Below are 6,508 nucleotides of genomic sequence, written 5' to 3'. Positions count from 1 at the left end.
TGATTCGCTGAGCGCTATTAAATCACCTAATTGAGTGAGTGTGTGAATATATCAATGAAGAAACAATTGGTTTATGTGAACACATTTGGATAAAGAAGAAACTAATTGCAACTAAAAATGTACAAGCTAAAATCAACGAGAAACATTGATGGATTTGTATGTCTTTGGGTAAAACTCCTACGTATCCAATTCCGCAGTGCAGATAATGGCTGAGTGTTTTGCCATGGTCACATACAGTATTTCAAACATCAAACCAATGGCTGCTTAATTGTTGAATCCTTACATTTATAGAGATGGGCCGCAAACGCAAGGACATTGACGATTACGTACAGGAGTATGCTGAATTTGAAGCCGTATCCCTTAAAGGCATGAAAATGTTCACCTGCAAGTCATGCCGAACAACTGTCGACATTGAAAACAGGGCAGCGGATAATATCAAAGCACATCTAAGCAGCAAAACCCACAAGAGACTTTCTTCTCCGGTCGTAAAGAAGGCCCGCATGGAGCAAATGACCATGGAGCAATGCACAACTCGTGCACGCCAAAATATGGAAGAGGCTGCGGATATCCCGCACAAGTTTGTGAAAGCGCTGTGTGAAGGTGGTGTTCCACTTCACCAGACTGATGGTCCAATCAGAGAGCTGATTAGGCAGCTGTGCCCTGCAGCAAGGACAATGTGCAAATCCAGCCAAATGTACGAAAAATATCTCCCAGCAGTGTTTGAAGCACAGCTTGGAAACATACGTCAAGCTGTAGCAAATGTCCCTATCTCTTTAACAATTGATGAAACCACAGAGGTGCATGGTGACCCAGCCATTGGAACATTGGTCACATATTACTGTGATGATGAAGAAAAGGGTCGCCGCTCAGCCTTAGTTGACATCACTGTATCTGATGAGTGCAATTCTGCTAAAATTGCCTTAATTGTATGCAGTGTGCTTCACAAGTTGGGTAAATCATGGCAAGATCTTGTTGCAATATGTTCTGATTCTGCATCCTATATGACAAAGGCAGTAACTGATTTGCGCGCTGCTCAGAGGATTAATACCATCCATGTAAAAGATCCATGTCACCTTATACCTGCTGCTGTTTCCTATGCTCTGTCTCAGCCTGAGAACCGGGACGTGTATGATTTTGTTATAAAGGCTGGAGCAGTATTTAAGTATGCGCGAAACTTAAAACGCATTTATTCTCAAGGAAATGTAGACGGGAGAATGAGATATCCAAGGGCGGTTGTTGTGATCCGATGGGTCAGCTGGTATGAGGGAGCAGTAAGACTTTTGGAAATATGGCACTACTTCCTAGCTTTTGTGAACAATGAAGAAGCCACTGGATCCAAAATGGATCACCTACGTAAACCACTTGGCCCCAACAGTGCAAACCACCAATCTTTCTATGTGAAGATGCATGTCATTGTTAAAACTCTCTCTGGTATCATCAACATTCAGAAGAAGCTCGAGTCAGAAGAAACACATGCCCACCAAATATATTCAGCCATAGAGGTTGACATGGCTGTGGCATTGGAGCAAGACTATACACAAGACCCAATGATAGCCAGTCTATTGCAAATGTTACCACCCAAAAAAGCAAATGCCCTAACAAAAGAGATGATTACTTTTAAAGATGCTCTGAAAAACAAGTGGGATGCTGTACTAGCTCGTAACATAACTGGGCAAATGAGTTACAGCTCTTTTTGGAAACGGGTTACAATCCTGGACCCATTCAAGAAAGTTCAGCTTAGTCAGGATTTCAAGGATTACAAAGATGTATTCATGTTGGTTGGAGCTTCTGATGATGTAATGAATGTTGTAGAAGAAGAGTTCAAGAAATATGTAATACAGCCTATCCCCCAAAAAGACATCAGTGCAATGACGTACTGGCGTTCTCAGAAGCAAGAATGGCCAACACTGTGTAACCTTTCTTCGAATCTCTTGGCCATTCCGGTATCATCAGCAAATATTGAACGGGTTTTCAGTGGTCTTCACTTCATTAACAAACCAGAAAGAGCCTCAATGTCCTTAAAGTCTCTTGAAATGCACATGTGCTTGTACTACAATGGCAACGTTTTGTGTTGACCAATAACAACCGGCGCAGGTGTGCCTTGTCAATGTAAATAAATGTGGAAAAATACTAGCTGTAGCGTCGCCTTTTGCTTGTGGCAAAAACAAATATGGATAAATACAGAAAAAAAGCCCAAAAAATAAATATGGATAAATACAGACGGAAATGGCAAAAAAGTAAATACCATAAAACTGGGAGCCCTAATTATAAGACATAAAGTACCCCCTGTCGTACATGCTGAGGATAGTGCATCACTTTGGAATTCCATGGCCTTATAAAGGAACTCGGCCTTCGACCTCCCTCCACTTTAGGGTCATAAAACTCCTCTGTGACTTGCAATATCCTTATAATGTACCCCAGGGGGTACTTTATCTCAAACACAATTTTTTTAAAAATAAAATGTGTTGCTAAAGGGCCCCTCCAGGGTCCTGCCCAGGCTTCAGTGCCATGAAAGGTGCCGCCCCACAGGTTACACAAAAGGTCCCGGGTTGTGTTTGCCTGTAAATATTTAGTGAGGAGGGAGGCTGTTTGGTTTCCAGGGTGTGATGTGTCTTGGGGAGTGGGTGATGACGTGGGATGTGTCAACAGGCCGAGGAGGTTGCATGGCAGTCTGTGCCTAGCGTGTGGGGTGGGGGAGGGGGTTCTGAGGCAGCAGGCACTGCTTCCGCCCCCCAGGAGTCGGGCCCCCATCTGTCTGCCTAGGTCTTCTCCCTGGCACCGGGTCCCCTTGGAATGCCAAGTGCCCATCACTGTCCAGCAGCCCCCACCCCTGTCAATAGCCAAAAGATCTCTCCCCGCCAGCCAGAACCCTGCTACCTGCCCTAGTCAAGCGCCTACTGGACTACTTCACAGCGCCTCCATGGTGTCCAGCGTGGCTCCTGTCCGCCAGTGAGAGAGAGAGCCACCGAACCACCCGTTGATCCTTCGCTTCCACCCCTCACTGCTTCCCTCCCCCAGGGCACACTCCCTGTCTCCGCCCCACGCATCGCCCGTCACCCCCTCACTGAAGCTCCCACCCACCACCTGCCTGCTTACATCCCCCTCGGCCGACCGTCCCACCATGCACCCCCTCTCCGAGAGGGCTCCGTAGAGCCCGTGACGTGTTGGCCATCAGGTGCAGAGTTACTGCAGTCTGTGTCCGTAGCAGCCAGTTCTAGCGCCAAGACGCCCGTGGGCGCACAGAGTGCTTTTCAAGCACCAACGATCACTCGCTGCCTCGCGTCTGGCCATAGTTACAGACCTCACAACCCTCTCCCCTTTAACCTCCGCGGCTACAGACCTCACAACTCCCTCCCCTTTAACCTCCGCTCTTACAGACCTCACAACCCCTCCCCTTTAACCTCCGCTCTTACAGACCTCACAACCCCCCTCTTTAACCTCCGCTCTTACAGACTCACAACTCCCTCCCCTTAAACCTCAGTTCTTACAGACCTCACACCCCCCTCTTTAACCTCCGCTCTTACAGACCTCACAACCCCCTCTTTAACCTCCACTCTTACAGACCTCACAACCCCCCTCTTTAACCTCCTCTCTTACAGACCTTACAACCCCCCTCTTTAACCTCCGCTCTTACAGACCTCACAACTCCCTCCCCTTTAACCTCCACTCTTACAGACCTCACACCCCCCTCTTTAACCTCCGCTCTTACAGACGTCACAACCCCCCTCTTTAACCGCCACTCTTACAGACCTCACAACCCCCCTCTTTAACCTCCAGTCTTACAGACCTCACAACCCCCCTCTTTAACCTCCGCTCTTACAGACCTCACAACCCCCCTCTTTAACCTCCACTCTTACTGACCTCACAACCCCTCCCCTTTAACCTCCACTCTTACAGACCTCACAACCCCTCCCCTTTGAATTCCGCTCTTACAGACCTCACAACCCCCCTCTTTAATCGCCACTCTTACAGACCTCACAACCCTCCCCCTTTAACCTCCGCTCTTACAGACCTCACAACTCCCTCCTCTTTATCCTCCATTCTTACAGACCTCACAACCCCCTCCTCTTACACCTCTGCTCTTACAGACCTCACAACTCCCTCTTTAACCTCAGCTCTTACAGACCTCACAACTCCCATCTCTTTATCCTCCATTCTTACAGACCTCACAATCCCCTCCCCTTACACCTCCGCTCTTACAGACCTCACAAACCCCTGCTCTTTAAGCTAAAGCTTACAGGTGCCACCCTTATAGAAAGAGTGGGCATGCGCATCATAACAAGAGAGGCCAGTCCGTAGTGCGTGCACTTTTGAGTGCTTCACATTATAGACGCACAGACGCTTCCCGCCCTTTGACTGGACCCCAGGCGTGCAGTCTCTCACGCACCAATCACGGTTAAACCCAAGAACCCCGTTTAAAACCTTCAGTCCTCAGTTTAGATGCAGGAACGAGCAAATATTCTAATGTTTGCTCCAACCAGAGTTTGCAAGAAGCTCACACAATCATTCCGCAGAGGTTTGGGGTTCAAGCCCTTTAACGTGCATTTTAGTGCAGACACTGACTAACATCCCTCAGTGACTGACCCTGGGCAGTCATTCTCCTCATCGTATGTCACTGCCTCCGCATAGAACTCTTCCCCGGATCTTCACGAACCGGGACAGGACTTTTGCTTCCAAACGATAGAGGGACATCCCACGCACATGCTGCTTGGGTTGGCATTCCAGGAACATAACTTTGGTTCCAAACAGATTCCATCTGCCGGTATCGACATCGGAAGGATGAAGTGTGTTTCATTCATTGGCTTCAAGAAGTTCCACATGGATTCCACCACCAAGCATGAATTCCCGTAAAGCGCAGTCGGATGAATGTGCCCTCTATGCTCGAAGGAGGGTCTGTATGTACAAGGCATTCCCCTTTATTAACCCTCCTTAGCCCACCTTATATCTTGGCCTCACCCAACCCAGTGTTGACTCCAGGGCAAGGGTCTAGTGACGCACATCAGCAGAGGTCTAAAGCGAGCAGCATTCTCAGGCTACAGCAGATAACGCTGGTGCCTTGAGGTCAGTCTAATGTGCATATGGATACGATTCATTTGCCATTAAAGCGAACAGCTGAAGGTACAGAACTATATTTTTCTGACTCATGACAAACTTAGGGTCTTTTTGGCGTTTTGTAGTACTATGGCGGCTGCTTCGTTACATTTATTGTGTGTTTACATTTCTCATTGACACCACACACGGCAAAGTGTGCACTGTTTGTGTGAAACGACTTCTTCTCAAAGTCCTCTCGCACACGGCACGCCAGTTCCTGATGAGTCGTTCTATTGGTTATGTATCCAGATGTTTTCTAACCCCTCCGTTGACATCAGGTCAGCAGGGGCCCATCCTCTTTCATTTAGAGGGATGGTGCTCGGATGGTGGTGAGGGAGCACTGGACCTCACCACGTAATCTCTAAGTCAAGCCATCAAAGATGTCCCCATTGGTCGCATGGACCTTTGTTAGCCGACGCGAAGCATTGGAAGGGAGACGACATCGGTGATACATTCCCAATCTGTGAAGCCAATGGGACTCCACAAATAGGACCCGGAATCGCCAAATATGGCCAAGGGGTTGCATTTTGGAGTTCCAATCAATCCAGGGTATATGCGAACCAAAGTAAGTGAAAACAATGCAGACAAACAGTCCTTAAGCCGAACCATCTCAGCAGGTGAAGCTGGAAGAGAATAACATATTGGATTGTGATAACCACAATTGAATAAACACAGATTAACGTAAACAGGTGTTCCATAAAGAAGCTTCCCTTCTCTCTTCTAAACATATATCAGATACATCATCATCTATAGGGGGTCTCTAATTTAACAATACGGATTCACGATTAATGCTGCATTCAATTCTCCTTTAACGTTAGCATTACTTTGGCACAGGTGATTCGTTTGTAATAGACAGTCCCCACACATCCTTGATAGTTCTTGTCTTTTATACCTCCAGTTCTTCTGGGGAGATCTGCGTCTGGATCCTGGGCGGCATACATATATCTCCCCTGTAAGAGTTCCATTTACCCCAGATTTGCATCCATTTTTTTGGGCACCCCCTGGACAGATAGACTGTTTTCTCACGGAACATACACCAATCCATATCTTTTTCCCATTCCTTCACTGTCGGTACATCTTGTGCCCCCCATTTCCTCGCAATGTTTCTTTTAGCAGCCATTCCCCCCTGTGCTACCCACAATCTCTCTTTATTTCCTAGGTCCGTCGGCTCCCACACATTTAGTAGACACCACTTAGGCTCTGGTTCCAGGTGTACTTCCAGTACTTCCCCCATGCATCGGATAGCAGCCCTCCAGGATCCACCCATGAGCGGGCAGTCCCATATGGTGTGCATGAACGTACCCTCTCGGCCGCAGACACTGCTATATTTTTGTCTTCCTGGACTGCACTTTAATATTTTATTAAACCTTCGTGGTTTTCCTATTTACTGATCTGGAACTCCCTTTTTGAGCCCGTC

The sequence above is a fragment of the Triturus cristatus genome, chromosome 12, assembly GCF_964204655.1.
Source record: "Triturus cristatus chromosome 12, aTriCri1.1, whole genome shotgun sequence".
NCBI classification, from domain to species: domain Eukaryota; kingdom Metazoa; phylum Chordata; class Amphibia; order Caudata; family Salamandridae; genus Triturus; species Triturus cristatus.
This window is presented reverse-complemented; position numbering follows the sequence as displayed.